Source organism: Serinus canaria, chromosome 4, assembly GCF_022539315.1.
Source record: "Serinus canaria isolate serCan28SL12 chromosome 4, serCan2020, whole genome shotgun sequence".
NCBI lineage: Eukaryota > Metazoa > Chordata > Aves > Passeriformes > Fringillidae > Serinus > Serinus canaria.
This window is the reverse complement of record NC_066317.1, coordinates 57,813,776-57,831,794: the sequence shown is the minus strand read 5'-3', so window position 1 is coordinate 57,831,794 and position 18,019 is coordinate 57,813,776. Positions and strand designations below refer to the sequence as shown.

The 18,019-nt window shown below is 38.6% G+C and overlaps 1 long non-coding RNA gene across 1 annotated transcript in view; it reads left to right on the top strand.

Annotated features, from left to right (window-relative positions):
* The window catches only part of LOC127059487 (uncharacterized), a 94,380-nt gene that overhangs the window by 9,023 nt on the left and 67,338 nt on the right, over window positions 1-18,019 (top strand). The window lies entirely within an intron of this gene.

The following is an 18,019-nucleotide window of genomic DNA, read 5'->3' as shown; positions in this document are numbered from 1 at the left end:
ATATTTTAAAGTATTTTAAAGTTTTAGAATATTTGTATTGTTCCTTTTTCTATTCTCTAAAATAGCAAATGCCTCAAAATAAAATATTTCTGGCTAGGACAAAGCAGAAGTTTCATGGGAGTCTATTCTGTCTGCAATATATCTTTGAGAATTAGGTACATTTTTCTTGTCTGACATTCTAGATATCATTTTTTTCTGGTTTTCTTTTTTTCCTGAGGCAGAATTTACATGCAAAAATCAGCATTTTGATCAAAGTCTGTTTTGAGCTTCTTTACTTGTGACTAGCAGCTGATCAAATATTGCTGCCAAGTCAAACAATAGAGCACTGATTTTCTCACTCTCCTACTGTTTTTCTGGATCTGAAAGCATCTTGGGAATACTCTGACCTTTGTTCAGAAGTTTGTAACCTGACAGCTGAGGCTAAATAGATTTGGATGGCCTCTGAGAGCACAGAGCTCTGAGCACAGGACTGTAACTTTTCCAGCAGTAAGAAATCATGCACGATAAGAGACCAACCTCTCACTCCTTCAGCCTTGTGTTGGCTGTGTCTGGCAGTGAGTGTTTTTGGGGCATGTTAGCCCTTCTCAGAACAGCTCTGGGTGGCTGTGGCAACCTGGGTGTGAAGAGACTGTGTGGGCTGCAGACAGCTGACTCGCCTACACATTCATCACTCTTAAGGTGCTGACAACTTTTGTTGAAGTCAATAGTAAAGCTGTAGGTCTGCAAAAGTTTTCAGATCAAGTGTAGATCATTTCTTTGTCTCTTGTATTCCATACCTTAATTCCACCCAAGGGGAAAAGTAACAAAAATCTATTTTAGACCTCCCTTAACCCCTGCTTGAAGTCTGGTAATTCCATTGGTGTTACAGCCAGAGTTACTGGCTGCATGTAGCAGGGTGAAGATGCTACAGCCATGGTCAGTCACGGCTCTGAGATGCTCTGCAAAAGCACAATCTGCCTTTGCAATTGTGGCTTTCAAGGCTTGTTTGCTGAGCAACTTTCCATGCTGAGCATCACACCCTGAAGAGGTTTTGTCTTGCTTTAGAAATAAGCTCTTTCTCCAGTAAAGGGACTTGCATAAACTAAAGGGGCAGCAGCAACTCTGCTGCTGCAACTCTTGGAAATGTTAAATTTTGAAGATTTAAGAGACCGGGGAATATATTGTCACACTCCTGTGTTACAAAGCCCTGGGGTTGTGGTTACAAATAGACACCTGCTGTCGTTTTGGAACAACAGTTGGTGTCAGGCCATCATTCTGTAATCTATCCCATACTCCTCAGTTTTTCAGTTCCACCTTCCTCAAGTACCATAATAGCAGAAGTTCTCAGCCCCTGTGCAGGGTACTCTCCTCTGCTGCACTGCACAGAAGGGGCTGGTTTTCATTTCCCTGCTTTCCTCCTCTCCCCATGTTCTCAGGTCATGCCAAGCTGCCCCCTCCCAGATTGCAATCCACCTCTGGTGCCAGTTTCCTTTATACTTTTTACTTGCTATATTTTCAAGCATGAACGTATTCTAGAGCAACCCTCCCCCCTTCTTGAGCACTGACAAAAATGCCTCCTTATCATCTCTCAGATCACTCCTTCAGCACTCTGTGTTCATCAAGGAAAACTGTGATGCTTAAAAGCTTGTGAGCAATTGGCTAAGCATGGACTGCTTATCAATTTAACCACCATTATCTCGATGTTTCCTGGGACCTGGTCATCCAGCCCCATCTTATCTGCTTTATTTGCTCATGACTGTCAGCCCCTATGGACAGGACACACTGTTCTGTTTTTGTACTGGGTGAAAAAGAGCTCAGAAGAAATGTAACAGAACTGGGCCTACACTAGATTATAATTATTTGAGAAATAAATACAGGAATGACCTTACTTATTCTAGCCCAGATTTTATACCAGTCTGTGAATGCTGGGCCAAGAGATTGAGTGGCTGGGAGGTATTTTTTTTAGAGACATGGGGCATAAAAATGTGCTGGTGAAATTGATCAAGTGGTGTGTTTGATGCAAAGTGTGAATTTCCTTCCTGCACTCGTGTGCAGGATAAACCTGTGGTTCTGATATTTCAGTATAATTTGCAGTCTTCTGGCAGATCTTCCATTACATACTTGATGATGTGATATTTTTTTCCCTTGTGGCATGTACACAAAGGAATGAAACATTTGTGATCCTCATTTTAACACCATTACTTTATATTTGCATTGTAACAGCAAACTTTTGAGATTTCCAACTTTGGTTTAGACCCTGAACATTACAAAAAATCTCCTCCTCCAGTAAGATTAACATATGTAAAACCAAGAAAACAAAGGGTTATGGAGTGGTCTGCTAATGCTCAGACCCCTTGAAAAATGCAAGGCATGAGGAATTACTGATTCTGAGCCTCTGAACCTCCTGGCTGATGCTGTAATCACTACCTTGTCTCTTTGACTACCATCCAGAGAGATTTGGTCTGACATTTGATATGAATTTTCCTTCCAGTTTTTCTATTCCAAACTGTTCTGTTTTCAAATTGAAAACAGATCATTTTAAATGCTTATCACTGATGCTGAACATATTGCATATGTGAAATACATTTCCATGAAGTTACTTTTGTTTTAAGTCAGATGTAGTTGTGGGTCAACATATTGATTAAAGAATTAAACAAAAGACCTCTGCAATTCCACAGCAGATTACATGTGGTAATGTTGGTGTCTAAACAGGTGACACAGTTTATTTTCTGAAGCTCCTGACAAACATGGATGTCTGTTATCACAGGACAGGGTGGGGGCCCCTCTGTGCTGTCCTGTCTGGCAGGAGAGGTGGCACAGCCAGCACCAGCTGCATCCCTGCCCTTTTCCTGGAGGGAGCTGCTCCCACAGCACTGTTGATGAGTGGAGCTGGGAAGCAGCTCCTGAACCACCCCACTTTGCACCCAGCAATGCATCCAAGGCAGTTCAGCTGTTCCTGACACCCTGCTCAGTTTCTCTCCTGAAGCACATGCACGGCTGGGTACCCCCAGCCCTGATCCAGCTGTGCTTCCTTGCTCCACTGTGCCAGCTCTGCAGTGAGGAATGTACCTCTGCTTCCTTTTAAAGTCTGCATTCAGATTTAGACAGAAAATTCATCAAATACCTGAAACATGTTACCCAGTTGGAAAAATGGGATAGCTCTTGGTTTAGGTTTGTTTTGTTTTGGTGGTTTTGTTTTGTTTTGTTTTGTTTTGTTTTCCTGTCGAAATCAAGATATAATACATTCTTTCAGATTATTAAAGACTCCTAGATGTAGTTCTGTGGAGGTCTGGCATAACCTTTGGTCTCAAGATAAGCTTGAGTTTATAATAATTTGAAAATACCACTTATGCTCCATGGAACACTATTCACATAAAAAAATCACTCATCTCTTTGTAAATAAGTGTTGCCAGTAAAGATAATTTACAAGCATGAAAGCTAAAATGAGATGTAGTTTGTCAGCTAAGTGTTCAGATGGGTGATGGAAAGAGCAAGATATCTGCCAGCTGAAGCCAGCAAAGGACCATGTATTACCTACTATTTCTTAAAATAAATACCAATGTGATTTTAACAGAACCATTAGAAATAGGAGTGGAATTTAACACCATTAATATTACCCTGTATTTCATAAACTGATAGGGTGTAACCTAAAAGAAAGCAGGTATTGCAGCTGAGGTGACTTCAAGATGTAAAAAATATTGAAATCCTAAATACTTTAAATTTATCACTTAAAATGTCTTTGAAAATTATGGTCTAAGACCTTTTCTTTTGGATTATAGTTTCATGTAGGTGACTTTTTTCTTCTCACAGAACAGTTAGTAGATAACAAAGGTGGCTTGTGTAGTCATTTGTATGAAATGCAATGAGTGCACTGCAGATCTATCATCACCATGACATTAATTAAGGCCTGAAGACTTTGGCCTGTCACTGAATTCCTCCCTCTCATGAATTTACAGAATAAAGCACCCTAGAACTCTGACCTAAAATGCAGGAATGCTTGGATTATTTTCTCTGTTTTTTCTTCTGTTTTATCTTTTCATTTACAAAGTCATTGTCAGAATATCTCATTCATTTAAAATTAATTGCCATTGAACAATTTATATATAATGTGGTGTGAATGTGTGAACCTGGTTGCAGTGTGTTTTCTTAACTGTGTTCAGAATAGATGTACATACAGATACAGTAAGTGCATATACAAATATATTTGCAAATGTACAGTTTTTATGAGATCTAACTCTCCTGTGAGCAGGACTCAGGATTGCCCTCAGAGGCTACACTCAAATCTATCCAAATTTGCTGTTTGTAACCATAAACAAGGAAAAAATAACTCAGGAGGCAGGTTGGATTGGATTTTCACTGCCCTAAATTTCATGTATGAAAGCAGGAGAGATCATCTGGGAAATACTTGTGTGGCAGATGATGCACCAAACCTCTGGTATTCCTAGAGAGAACACATTCCTAGAGGAGGCAGAGCTGGAGACCAGAGGTTTTGAGGAGAGTGTCTTTATATTCAGCTACAGATCTGGAACCCTCTTTTTCTGGGACCACTAAGAAATTGTTCATCTGTACTGAACTGCTCCTGAATTGGTCTGAATGCAGGACCAAAATCTTGGCAGCAGCACTTGTAAAGCTCAAAATATCACAAAGTGATTAATGGGTGAGGATATACCATGGACATGTTAGTGTACATTAAAGGTAATTTTTCATTTTTGTTGGATTGATTTTCTCATAAGTCCTTCAAAATATTTAAAAATTACCAGCACCTCTTTTCACACGGTAAAATTCTGCTTTTCTTTTTTGCTAAACATTTAAAAAGATAGTGATTTATTGTTAGGACTCAATGTTGTAAAGTCCTTTTTTAATTAAAAATATTTATTCCCTCCTGTGTAAATATTTTCACAGGTTTACCACTCTATTAGATTTAGTTTAAAATGGCCAAGGAGGGCTATGTCACTGATGGAAGGACTCTTGCTTTAGAGTTTATTCCAATTTAAATAAATCAATAAGAGAGGGTCCTTTAAAATACAAATCTGACCAAGAAATATTGTACAGAAAAATATTTGAAAACAGCTGCTTTTAAGAAGTAAATTTCCACTTAATTCAGTAGTGGAAATTTAATGTTATGAATGAATACACTATTCTCCATTCCACAATCCAAATGGAAAATCAGTGATTTATGTTGGGAAAATAGTGCAGATAAACTTGGATGAGAACCACAAGCCAGATCCATTTACAATTTTGGTGGTAAGAAGGCAGAGGTTTTTTTCTTCCACGGTGCTTGAAGCATAAATCAAAATGACAATGCTCCTAAGGAAAATTAGGTTCTTGGAATTCAGTGGACCTGCTTCGTGTGAGATGGAAACAAAATTCTGAGTTAAGAATGCTTTTGCAGAAGGATATAGGTCTAAGAATTTTTACTGCAGTTTCCCAGGCTGATTACTATTTTTGTCACAAATTATAACCTATTTTATTTCACAATCTAGTTTAACTTCTGATTACTAGCATGTTTTATCTCCTGCCTACAAAGTTTTTCCACCCCTGTTCTGACAAAATCTTTTTCAAAGCAGAACCAGATATCCTAGGAGGTATCTCCTTATAATTTTGGGTTTATTTTCCACCAGATCAGTACTTCCTGGGTTCACTAGTATGTTTATCTTGTGTCTGTAATCTTTTAAGGTTTCAAAGATTGATATTTTTACTTATTTTCTTTTGTTCTGTTCTTTCAGTCTTCTCTTCTGATCATTATCCATCAAAGGGTACCAGTTCATCCTGATTTGAATTAATGAATTTGCACAGAGAATTTTTGCTCTCCATCTGTCTTAGCATATAAGAGGCTTAGCCTCAGTTTGTGCTTTCAGTTTTCTTTAGCAGTCTAAATATTCTTAGGTGCAACTTCATGTATGACTAAAATTGCTTAATATACTTAACCAAAAATTTGCTATTTGTATTCACAACTTTACCTGATTATCTTATTTGTTTTAGCATAACAGGCCAAAGAATCCCATTCTATTAACAAAGCAAAGTAATGTCAGAGTAATGTCAAAGATATTACATTACTTTATCTCATTATACGTCATTCCAGGCTCACTGTTCTTGTAATTTCCCTATTAGAGATCACCAAAAAACTACATGGAATTAAAAAAAAAATATTGGGTGATTCAGCTGAGATTTTTTTTCACTAAAACTAAAACTAGGAAAAAAAACACCTTGCTTTTCTGCTATAATGTATGAGTCATATAAATACTTCCATTATGTGCAAAGTTTTCTAAAAGCAAAAATGGCTCTTTTAAGTTTTTGTTTCATTTGTTATAAAAAAAATAATTCTAGGAATTCTAGAAACACTCCATTCCCTCTCCTCACAACAAGAAGTTTTCTTAAGAATTAAGCAAATTTCAATGTGCAATCTCTATTTCAGTAGCTGAAGCTGCCTGGTTCCCCCTTATTTCATTGCAGGACTATTCCTTTAGGGAAGCATTCAGTGTGTGCATGGATGCCAGATTCTGCCCATTTTGGTTGAAAGTTCAGATAAAAAACTCATTTCCATCTCTCAACTCCACCCCTCATTCCCTGCCATTTCTTTGCTTCTGGATGGTGAACTTTCAGTGATATAGACTTTATCCTAGAAAATGCTTATTCTATTCCCCAATATTACTTTAAAATGTAAATCCATTGACTCACATTATTTGAAGAGAAGTGAAGGGAAAAGCCTCTTTTCTACAGAGAATACTATTCCTTTCTGCCGTGTGATTTCATTTTTAAGAAGAAAATCAAATGGTAATGTGTTAGGGAAACTAATCCCAAGTATATTGGAGGTATAGACAGAACTCAACTTTTGGCTGAGCAAAAGCGGGTTCTCTCTCCCAGCTCCAGTATCCCCACTGGACAAACTGGTGCTCTGACTTTGGTCAAAATGCTGGTCTCCTGTCTCAGTCATGTGTGCATGAAATTTATTATTCAAAGAAAAAATAAAGTGGCTGTGGTTTTCAAATAAATTTTAAAATTGTAAGACAGCTTTCTTTATCCTTTTTCTTTTTTTTTTTCTTTTCTTTTTTCTTTTTTTTTTTTTTTTTTCAATTCTTTTCACCCAAAGCAGTACAACTGTGCTTATTCTTTCAGCTCCTTTAAGACTGGAGATTTATGCAGCCCCTCTTGGAAACACTCCTCCCAGGCAAAACTGGGACACTTCTGCTCTGGCTCTGTGTAAAGGGCAGTTCCCAGGTCTGTGATCTTGGGGTGGGGGCATTTTCACTTTGCTCCTGCTTCTTCCAGTTTTGCTGTGGTGCTGAGGGAAGGCTTTCCAGGTGGTCAATGCCTGCCATGTGGTGGGTGTCACCTTGTCCCCCTCCATACTTGATGTTCTCAGGGAGAAAGGTGAGGTACAAGGACAAGGTTTCCTCCCCTGTTCTCTGATAGTACAAGAAGAGTCACTGTAAATGAGCAGGAGAGCTCCTTTCCTGACAACCCTACATTAGTCCTTAACTGAATCTTTTCCTGAGGACTTCAAGGATTTTTTCTATAACTTTCAGGAATTTATAGTGGAAGGAATGTTAATTTTTTTTCTTTACATTTACGTGGAATGCTCAGATGTGAGTTTATTTTGATTCCAACTCTGTTTTGATTATATTTACTGAGAACTCTGCTCAACTTCTTAAACTCATTCTGGAAATCTCTGCAGTATTTTTAGTGTGTACCTAAGATGTCTTATAGTGCTTTAAAATACAAAAGCATGTAGTTTAAATGTATATATTTGAAAATGTATGCTCATGAAATCATGGTAGATTGTCATAACTTCATTTTTACATTGCAACAGCAACAAATCCACACTGTGGCTGTCATGAATATAGAAATATTTATTTTCTATTCCTACAGAGAAATGCACACTTAAGTATCCTCTTTTAATGACTGTTCTCTTCCTCATTGATCTCTGTGAGATCAAGTAAGGCTGCATCTCAGGACCAGGGGTTTCTAAACCCTTTATCAAGTTTTTCTTGAAGGAAACTTCTCATAATGAAAAAGGAATGTCAGCAGAATGCAGGCAGAGTTCTACAAATGCCAAGGGCCATTCTTGTCTGTGTCAGGGGATGAATTTGTTCTCTGGAGATATTTAGCCGTGTTCTTCTGATTTTCTCTTTTCTTCCTCATGTTGGTTTACTTCCCTCAATTTCTGTGCACAGTTCCTAAATTTATTGTGCCCAGCTCTCAAAGCTGTGCTGGTGTGCAATGTGCTGACATGGGCTAATGCAGGGTGAGGTTAGTGCCATCTCCAGAGGGCTGGCCATCCCCAGTGACTCTGTCTTCATTACAGTCTTTGATCCCTATGGAGCTGCTTTAAGTTACTAACAGCTAGCCATGAAAAATGGTGCTGCTTTGTTTCCATGCTTACATGCCTGAAATTGCATCTACTCAAAGTCAGACAATGTTGTCTTGAAATATATTTCTAATTTGTTTCTGAGTGTGTTGAGCTTTTAAGTCAGAACAAATGTGAAACATCAGAGAATGATAATACAGCTACTAAAAAGGTGCATCAGTAACTGCTTTGTAATTGTGGCTCTTGTTTCTGAAGAGTTTTTAAAGAGAAATTGCAGAGCTAAAGGCACAGCTTGCTGAAGAACAGTAGATATAATTATTATTTTGTTCTAGCTGTTGACCTGAGTTAGAAACTTGACAAGTTGTGCCTCAGGTTGCACTTATGTACAACCATCACGCAGGGGGTGGCACTAGAAAATTTATAAATGTGCAATATAATTACAAAATTCCATAATTTCCTTGGGTGTGTTCTCTCCTGCATCTACATCTTCACTCTTTTTTTTTTTTTTTTTCTCTAGTCATGTGTGGTATAGACTGTCATGGTCCTTTAACAAAGAAAATTGCTATAGCTGTGACCTGATGATCTGAAACTTTTCTTTGGTTGCCTGTCACTCTTATTCTTTTTAACTCTCTGAATTCAACACAGCAGTACTCTCTATTTACAGATATCATCTCTAGCATGTTGCTGGTAGTTCTCTTCACTTATATTACTCCAGCAGGTCTGGAGACATTGCCAGTTTCCTTTTCCTTTCTTTCCTTGGATAAGCATCTAAACACAACATTTCCTATTTCTCACCATTACTATGAAATAAGATTAGATTCCTGGTTTTATCTTGGCAGCTAGCTTTTAGATATCTGAGCCACTGTATATAACTGAAAGTGAAGGTCCCAAGCTCTGTTCTCTTGGCTAGTAAAATACTTCTTCAGCAGCTGGTTTATATATATGTCTTAAAGTGGCTTTCTATCATTGGTGAAGTGACTTTTCACCTGAAATTACAGAGCCAAATCCTCACTGAGCAGCAATCATGTAATGACTACATTACATGATTTGTTGCAGTTGAGGATACAGGCATTAAAAAACCCCAAACAAAACCATTCACAGAGTTTTAAAAAATAATCTGTTACAGTCAAGGTAGATCAATGCAAATTCACAGAAATCATATACTATGAAATGCTACATTAATTAAATTGAGTGAAAACAAATAATATTCTTCTTATTTGTACTCTTAACAGATATTAAAACAAAATAAGATTCCTTGTTCTTTGAAAATAAATTAATGCAGGAAATAAGATTAGAGCAAAAATAGGAAAAACCAGGATGTGAACACCCTGGGTCTAATTCAGTATTTCTTAACATGTGCAATTGCAGACACCCATATGTATATATGGAAATAAAAGCTTTTCACATCAAGATGAGAGAGCGCTTTGCATCAATCTTGCCTCCATAAATGACAGTGAAATGGGGAGAACAATGGCAGTGCCTTCAGCAATTCTGACGGCTTGTCAGGATGGCTCCACAAAGGCAAGTCAGCATGGTAGGTCTCAGGCCAGATTTGACTTTATTGCTAACTAGCTTAAAAAGGGTAAAATAGATAAAGAGGATAACATAATCTCCTTTATTTACTGAAGGGAAGATAAACAGCTGTATGCTTCCAAAGCCATGTTTCAAGCTCAGGGTGCAAGTGGCAGTGCAGCAATAGGCTGTCAAGTCCCTTAGCCAGTGCTCAGGGCACAGCAGGTAGGAGTGTCTTCCCAAGGAGCCAGGTTTACAAGGGGATAGGATGCTCTGCCCTAGCCTGGAAGGACAGGATTGCTCTCTCTGGCTGAGAGAAGAAGAATGGGAGCAGCTAGGAGAGTCAGAGAGGTTCACAAGTGAGGTCCAGGGACACATCCCTGCTTCCCCCAAAGCCTTGTGACTGAGGAGTATGCAGGTCTCAGGGTAAGAGGGCTCTTGAAAAAGATCCAGCACCCAGCTGGTGCCATGGTGTCTGTGCTGAGGGGTCTTCAGGGCTGGGAGAAGCAGCTGGTGGGAGTGGTATTCTTGTTTCATGGGCGTGAGGATAGCTGAGGCTGTGGGACCGGAGAGGATCACACAGAGTTTTGCAGTGGGGTGCAAAGGCAGCAGACCTCAGAAGGTCTTAGTTTACTTTGATTAGTTTGGTTCAAGGAGCAGAGAAAGAGCTGCTGATCTTGGTCCATGTTGCTACCCCCAGCCTGTGGAAGTACAGGAGAACCAGCTTTTATGGCAAATGTAAGGACACTGGCCTCTCCGACCTCTTTGCTCTGAAATACAGCCAATTCCAGTGCAAGGCACATGGGGTGGGAATGTCTAGAGCCTCAGGGCAGGGTTGAATCAAAGGCAGAGAAAGGAGGGGTTTGTTTGTATTAAGAACTGATAAATATTTGGGTGATGTATACTAGAAATAGGCTTTAATTTAACAAACTAAGCTAGAGGCACTGGAAGATTAAATATTCATAGGCGACTGTCTGCACTAGAAGCAAGAGAAAGCTGACAGGCATTGAGGAACATTTGGTTCAGTCTGATGCAAAGAGGGTGTGGCTAATGTCCAATGCACCTCCAGAAAGGTCAGGAGGGAGGTAAATAGAGAACTGTGATGAAAGGACAGTGGTAATCAGTCTGCTCAGAGTGCCAGTTCAGTAGCATTTGCAACACCGAGCAAGACAAAAAATTACAGATGCTTCTGCAGCAATAGTAGAAGTCTAAAAATGATAGAAAAATTAGAATGGTTGGCACCAGTAGCAAACCTGGCATAAAACACATCACAGAGACTGTTGAAGGGAGGTAAGCAATATCATTACGGTGCTAGGACACCAATTTCATAAAATATAAAGAGGGGATAATAGGGTGTGGGAGAGGCACAATGCAGGTGGTATAATGCTAAGTTCAAATATAATACTGTGGGAAGTTCAAGTAAAATATTGTGGGAAAAGAGGAGAACTGCGGAATCTGTTGGTGAAATCCAGCACTTTGATAGTAAAAATATAGCATTTACTTCAGCAAAACTTAGGAAGCTGCAGTTAAGATAGATAGTAGTGTAGCACTAAATAATAGTAGATTTTAATTGTCTAGATATAGTTCAGTGCCTCATGAGGATGTGGTGAAGAAATTTTTTAATGCAATATAAAGTTCCTTCCTACATTAGCCTGTTTCAGAACCAGAGGAAAAAATAGGGGCCCAGACATTACAGCAAGGGCACAGGATCTCACTCAAGAGTTACTAGTGGGTGAGCCACTCTGTAACTGTGATCTCAGTATAGTTGAAGTTAATTTTGTATCATGAGAGAAAAAGACAAATGCTGCAGACAGATATCCAGTTTCAAGAAAGAGCACTACAAAAAAAAGAGACATTAAAAAAAAAAGTAAAACAAAATGAACAATTCAACTGGCCAACAAAAATGTCCTGTAAGGAACAGTTCCACAAGCAGGAGCCTGGAGTAAGTATTTCAAGCCCAGTTAAACTGTGTCCTGCAGTTCCAGGAGAAAATGAAGCCATCAAATGCAATCTCTTCAGGGCTCAGGGGAAAAGCTATCATAGCGAATTATGGGAAATGGAAGAAGTTATTGTCTTAGGGAAAAAATGGCAGTTAAAAATGGGAGGTGTGCACCAAGGAGGAGAAAGAAAAGCCCATAATACATGACACATAAAAAAGATTAAGAGGAATAAGAGAATTTGACAAGTATCTTAAAAAAATTGTTCTCAGTTGTACCAGAGAAGTGGTGGTTAAGCAATCCCATCTTTAAGGAGAGGTGTGGACAGGAAGGTCCTGGGGCCTACAATCTGGTGAATCTTCTCTCCCCTATAACAATGCCACTGAATCTGTGATGAGTAAAAGTCCCTAAGCATACTAAGAAGGTGATTTATTGGGACACTTCAAGTAAGGGTTATTCCTGCTTCACTGGTGGAGTTTTCATCCTTCTGGTTTACCAGGTGTGTCAGTAGATGTGTGGACAAAGGGGCTAAAGCAGTCTGAATGCATTTGCTTTCTAAAACCTTTTGATAGGTTTTTTAACCAAAGACTCCTGAGGGAATAAAACTTCTTTAAAGTTGAATAAAAAGTTCTGTTGTGGGTTGAAAGATGGTTAGATAGGAAACTGGAAGGGTTTAGTAGTCACTTTTTAAGAGGTCAAGAGTTGGTAGAGGGGTCAAAACTGAATCTGTATTCAGACCAGTTTGGTTCAAGATCTTCATCAGAAAGATGATGAAATCTTGAGACATCTGGAAAAGGGAGTGAATTGTGACATTTCCAATTTCACAGATGATTGTAAGTTATTTTGGGAAATCAAATACCATGCTGCTGGTCAGGATCTCCAATAGAACTACAGGAAGTAAATAGGAAAAAACTCAACAGCTTAGCTTGAGAGTAGGTAACTTTAAGGAACAAAAAAAATAATCTAAATCATGTTTACATGATGGTGTGCTCAGAAATGAGAGGTACAACTCATAGGAGTGATTTAATTTATTGTCATCAGTTGAGTGAAATTATCTGTATGACAAGAAGTGGCATCATCGGGAACAGTACTGAAAAAAACCCAAAACAGTATTGTAGCAAAATAAAATATTATTTTACTAATTGAAAAACAGGTATGTGTGCATATCTTGAGTATTGTGTGCATGTATGGTTTCAGCATCTCAGAAATGTCACTGGAGTTTGAGAAAGTACAAAGAAGAGCAACTGAGTAAGGAGGTAAAGCCATTGCTTTACAAGGAGACACAAGGAGTCTGTGATTTCAGTTTCAAGAGAAGACAACAGAGTTTGACAAAGGTTTGCAATATCTACAAGATGATAAATAAGGTATATGTGAACTGTTATTCACCAACCCCACTCTATCAGCTGATTGAGCACTTAGTGAAGTCAACAGAAGTTAAGTATAAACCAGACAATTAAGAGGAATTTTTTACACATGGACACAGGGCTTCTTCAAAGTTTGGAACAAGAAGTTAGGAAGAAAAATAGTATCAGCAAAACCATAAAGAATCACAGGGGAAGTTGTGGAAATCCAGTGTGGGAGAAACAGATACAAAACAGAATAGTCAGGGACGTGGTATCTAAATCCCACACAGAGATTTTGGATGCTCTATGTCACCAAAAGGAAGGGACTACTGCTACTCACAATGAGTCTCCAAAATATCATCTCCCATTATTATGTGAGAGACAGATTCCTGTCCTTAATTGGCTCGTGTTCTGTGTCAGTATGGCATTTCTTTTTTGTAAATGTATCAAAGTTTGATGTGAAGCTTCTTTCAAAAGATATTCTTGATCTTTAAATTTTTTCTTTCCCTTATTTTCAATAACTGATTCAAACTTCGCTAACAGAACCTGAACCAAGAATAGAGATCTATTTCCACACAATAAATAATATATAAGAGCTGGAATTCAGAGAAGGAAGGAAGGAAGGAAGGAAGGAAGGAAGGAAGGAAGGAAGGAAGGAAGGAAGGAAGGAAGGAAGGAAGGAGGAAGGAAGGAAGGAAGGAAGGAAGGAAGGAAGGAAGGAAGGAAGGAAGAAGGAAGGAAGGAAGGAAGGAAGGAAGGAGGAAGGAAGGAAGGAAGGAAGGAGGAGGAAGGAAGGAGGAGGAAGGAAGGAAGGAAGGAAGGAAGGAGGAAGGAAGGAAGGAAGGAAGGAGGAAGGAAGGAAGGAAGGAAGGAAGGAAGGAAGGAAGGAAGGAAGGAAGGAAGGAAGGAAGGAAGGAAGGAAGGAAGGAAGGACTGTGCTGTAAATATTGTGCTGTTTAACACAGTATTTTCAATAGGCTCAGTACAATGGTATCAAGACTACCTCTACTTAATAACTGTCCTCACTTCCTGCTAACAGGTTTCCATCCAACCTCTGCACATTATGACAGCCTGTGTCTTTGTGTTTGCCCAGCGTAGGTAGGCTTTGGCATTTCCTCATTCAGTTGCCAGATTAATAGAAGAAAAATCAAAAAATGCAAGTAAGCTCTTCACTAGCAACTTCAAGTATATTTTGAGATAGGCTTAAAAATTATTTCAAAACTAATGAGCCAGAGTAAAAAGTTTTGAGATTTTAGTGGAAGCAAATATGATTGTTCTTATATTTTTATATTACAGGTGTTGAATCCAGTCAAGTTAGGTCTTTATACTTTTCCACAATCCATGAAGCATTGGACACTTCATTTTTAAGGAAAATGAAGCTTGTCATTGCTCCAGGAAGTGGGGCAATGAAGGTGTCAGAAGCCTAGGGATGTGGTAGCAAAGGTAGCTTCTACCTGCACCCCAAAAGAGTGAAAAGTGTCCCAAGAGGACTGGCTTCCAGCCAGCCAGTGAGGAGCTTTGAGTTTTTAAATATGATTAGCTCTGTTAATACCCTCTCCAGAGACCTGCAGGACAGCAGAAGGAGCAGGGGGTGCACAGCCTGAATTTCTAGTTAGCCTTTATCAGAGGATAACATACTTCATGCTTTGATGCAAACCTGCACAGACTCCTCACAGCCTGTGCACATATGCAAACCTTTAAGCTCTCAGCTGTATGTTTTGTTTCCTTATATGCACACATATGTTCAGTTCCCATGTTTTATACTGCTTCTATGCACAGTTTTGTTACATCTTATTAGTGATTTTGAATCATCTGTGGGCAAAAAAGCAGGAAATAACTTTTGAAATAGGGCAGACTGGTATGACCTTCAGCAGCACAGGTACAATTACCACCTTTCACAAATATATTAGCAAATGAAATGTTGCAACTTTTTTTCACCTCACTGATTTCACAGGGATGCCAATGAAGTAACTCATGACTTAATGGAAAGCAATCATGATTTTTACTTATTCTTCTACTTGCACCAAACCCCAGAATAGGATTTAAACAAAGAAAGCCTTATTTCTTACAGCAACCCCATTCCACTCCTCCAGACGTGTTTATACATGCATAAAATCTCCCTAGGGAATTATTTACTACCTTTCTTGCCTTTAATCACACAATCTGCAGATTAAAGGGAAGCATGTTGTCCGGAAGTGTGCCTTATCATTCCATGGTGACTGAGCACCATTTCTGTGAAACCTGAAGTTCCCAGGACAAATTAAAATGAATAGTGTTTGCTCCTATCAGTGGGTTAAGGAAGACAAATCAGTATCTAGCATTTATGGGAAAGCAAAATGCTTTCAGAAATCATTGGAGGAAATTAAATTTCTTAATTTCTGCATACGTTTTCATTCAAATGATAAAAAAAATATATGCAAGGTGTGTTTGTCTTTATTTTTTGATGCTTGGACATTAAAGGGCTGTCACCACTGTGAAACATCTAAAGTGTGAGGAGAATTACAGTTTTTGTCTTCACACCCAGTAAGGGAGAAGTTGGAGTTACGCTTGATTTTTGATGTAAGCATCCTTTAAATACTGATTGCAAATATTGCCACTTGGTAGGTACAATCTACAGACTGGACTAACAGATACTGAGTCTTAAAAGTCCTGTTGAAGTCAGTGATATTTACACATGCTCAAGAATTCAACCTCATGCTTTTGATATATAAACTTTTCTTTCAGTGCTGACTGTTGTGAAAAGCTGATAAACTCTTTTATTTTGTATAATATTACCTCAGTGTTACACTTTCCTCAATCACATTTTGAAAATTGATTCTATTGTTCAGGAGTGCTGTCTTGAGTCAATATATAAATTAGGGGAAAAAAAAGGAGGGATATAAGCATATTTAAGCATGACTCAGATAACTTGTAATTAAAATGAGAGACATTTATAGATAAAAAATAATTTATTATATTTTTCAATTGCTATCACACAAGATGGCTTCCATTCTGGGCTACATTCCTGGAAATCTCCTCACTGAAACACCACAAAAGTGAATGCAAAACTAAGTATATCTATAGAAAGAAATCACATTTGTCTTTAGGGAAACCCAAGATGTGTGTGGAAAGTGGGTATTATGGCCCAGCCCAGTGTTTGACAGAAGAGACAAACAGATAGACTTGAGGATGGAAGAACTCAATCAAGTTAAGAGTTCTGGCATAATGCAAGCATCAGTGACAGGGTCAAGAAGGAGGATAGCATTCAAAGCCAGGTTGGGTGGAGCTTTGAAAAACTTAATATAGGGGAAAATGTGCCTGCTCACAGCTGGGGGTTTGGAACTGTAGGTATTTATAGGTCCCTTTCAACCCAAACCATTCTGTACTAATCTGTGATATTCTGAGTCACATGCCATGACTATCCATTTAAAAATTGTGAGGGCACAAGAGAAGCAGAAGTCACAGCAGTCACAGCAGTCAGCAGGAGAAAGAATGACTGGAGAAAGTGTAAAACGTCACAGAGAATTACATATGAAAATATTCCTGTTTGTTAGAAAGTTTTAATCACAAGCCAGTAAGATTGTGTTATATGAGCATCAGTCATACTATGATCAAATACGGTGGGCAGTATAACCTGTTACTGATTTTATGAGAAAAGAAATCAAATAGATCTGAAAAATCGTGACAGATTCTGAAATTAACTTTCTAAGGATCATAAGTTTATCCTAAATATTACAATGCCTGCATTGGTCACATTCTTATTTCAATAATTCAATGAGGACTAAAGTTTACATGTACATTTATAAGAATAATCGCATCCTTTCACAGTACCAGCTAGGCAAATATTTTATTTCATGTTTATCTTTTTTCTCTTGTTTAGATAGAATGACATGTAGTAATCACAGAATCCATTAGGCTGGAAAAGGACACTGAGATCATCGAGTCCAGCCTGTGAATGAGCACAACCATGTCAACCAGACCATGGCACTGAGTGCCAGGTCCAGTCTTTCCTTAAAAACCTTCAGGGAGGGTGACTCCACCACTGCCCTGGGCAGCCCATTTCAATATCTAATCACCTAAGCCTCCCCTGGAACAGCTTAACTCCATGTCCTCTTGTCCTGCCACTGTTTGCCTGGGAGAACAGGCCAAGTCCTCCCTGGCTACAATCTTCTTACAGGAAGTTTTAGAGATAGTAATAAGATCACCCCTGAGTCTCCTCTTTTCATCTTCTTTATTATCACATGTATAGAAAAACAAAATTCCGCTTCTAACAATGATTCCTGAAAAAATTACAACTCAGTTAAAAGATGTAACCAGAGCCAGAAGCCAGGAATTTGTAATGGCATTAACAAAAGGGATCATACTGGTCTTTCTGCTCCCTCTAGGAGTTCTTCTGAATATGTAAATGATTGTCCTCTTAGGTCTGTGTGTTCAGGAGTTATGCCCATGGAGTTACACATCTCTAAGAGAGCAGAGGCACAAGAAGCCCAGCTGACTCTATGAATAGCCAGACTTACATTTGCATGAAATAAAAATCTCCACTCCATAGAGAAACTGCAGCATCTCAGCACTCATTGTCATAACAGATTAATATAATTATAAGATCATAGTACTTTTGGGTGAAAACTCTTCTGAAAAATCTAACAATTACTGTCCCAGTACTAGGAGCTGCAAGTTGAAAACTTGAAAATCTGGCTGCTGTTTCGATACACTGATGAGAGTAAGAGTTTTGGAAAAATCTGGCCTATGCTGTCATTCTGAATACTAAAAATACAGCTTCATACATGCAACTCACATCACTTCTGTATTTAACTGTACCCAACACAGCAATGCCACCATATGGTGTACTCCTCTTAACTATATCAGTATTTAATTGACAGCACCAATGGGAGCCCCTGGAAATACAGTGATTATGAGTCAGTATGTGGATAACAATGCCAGGTACAGAGATCCTCAGAGGG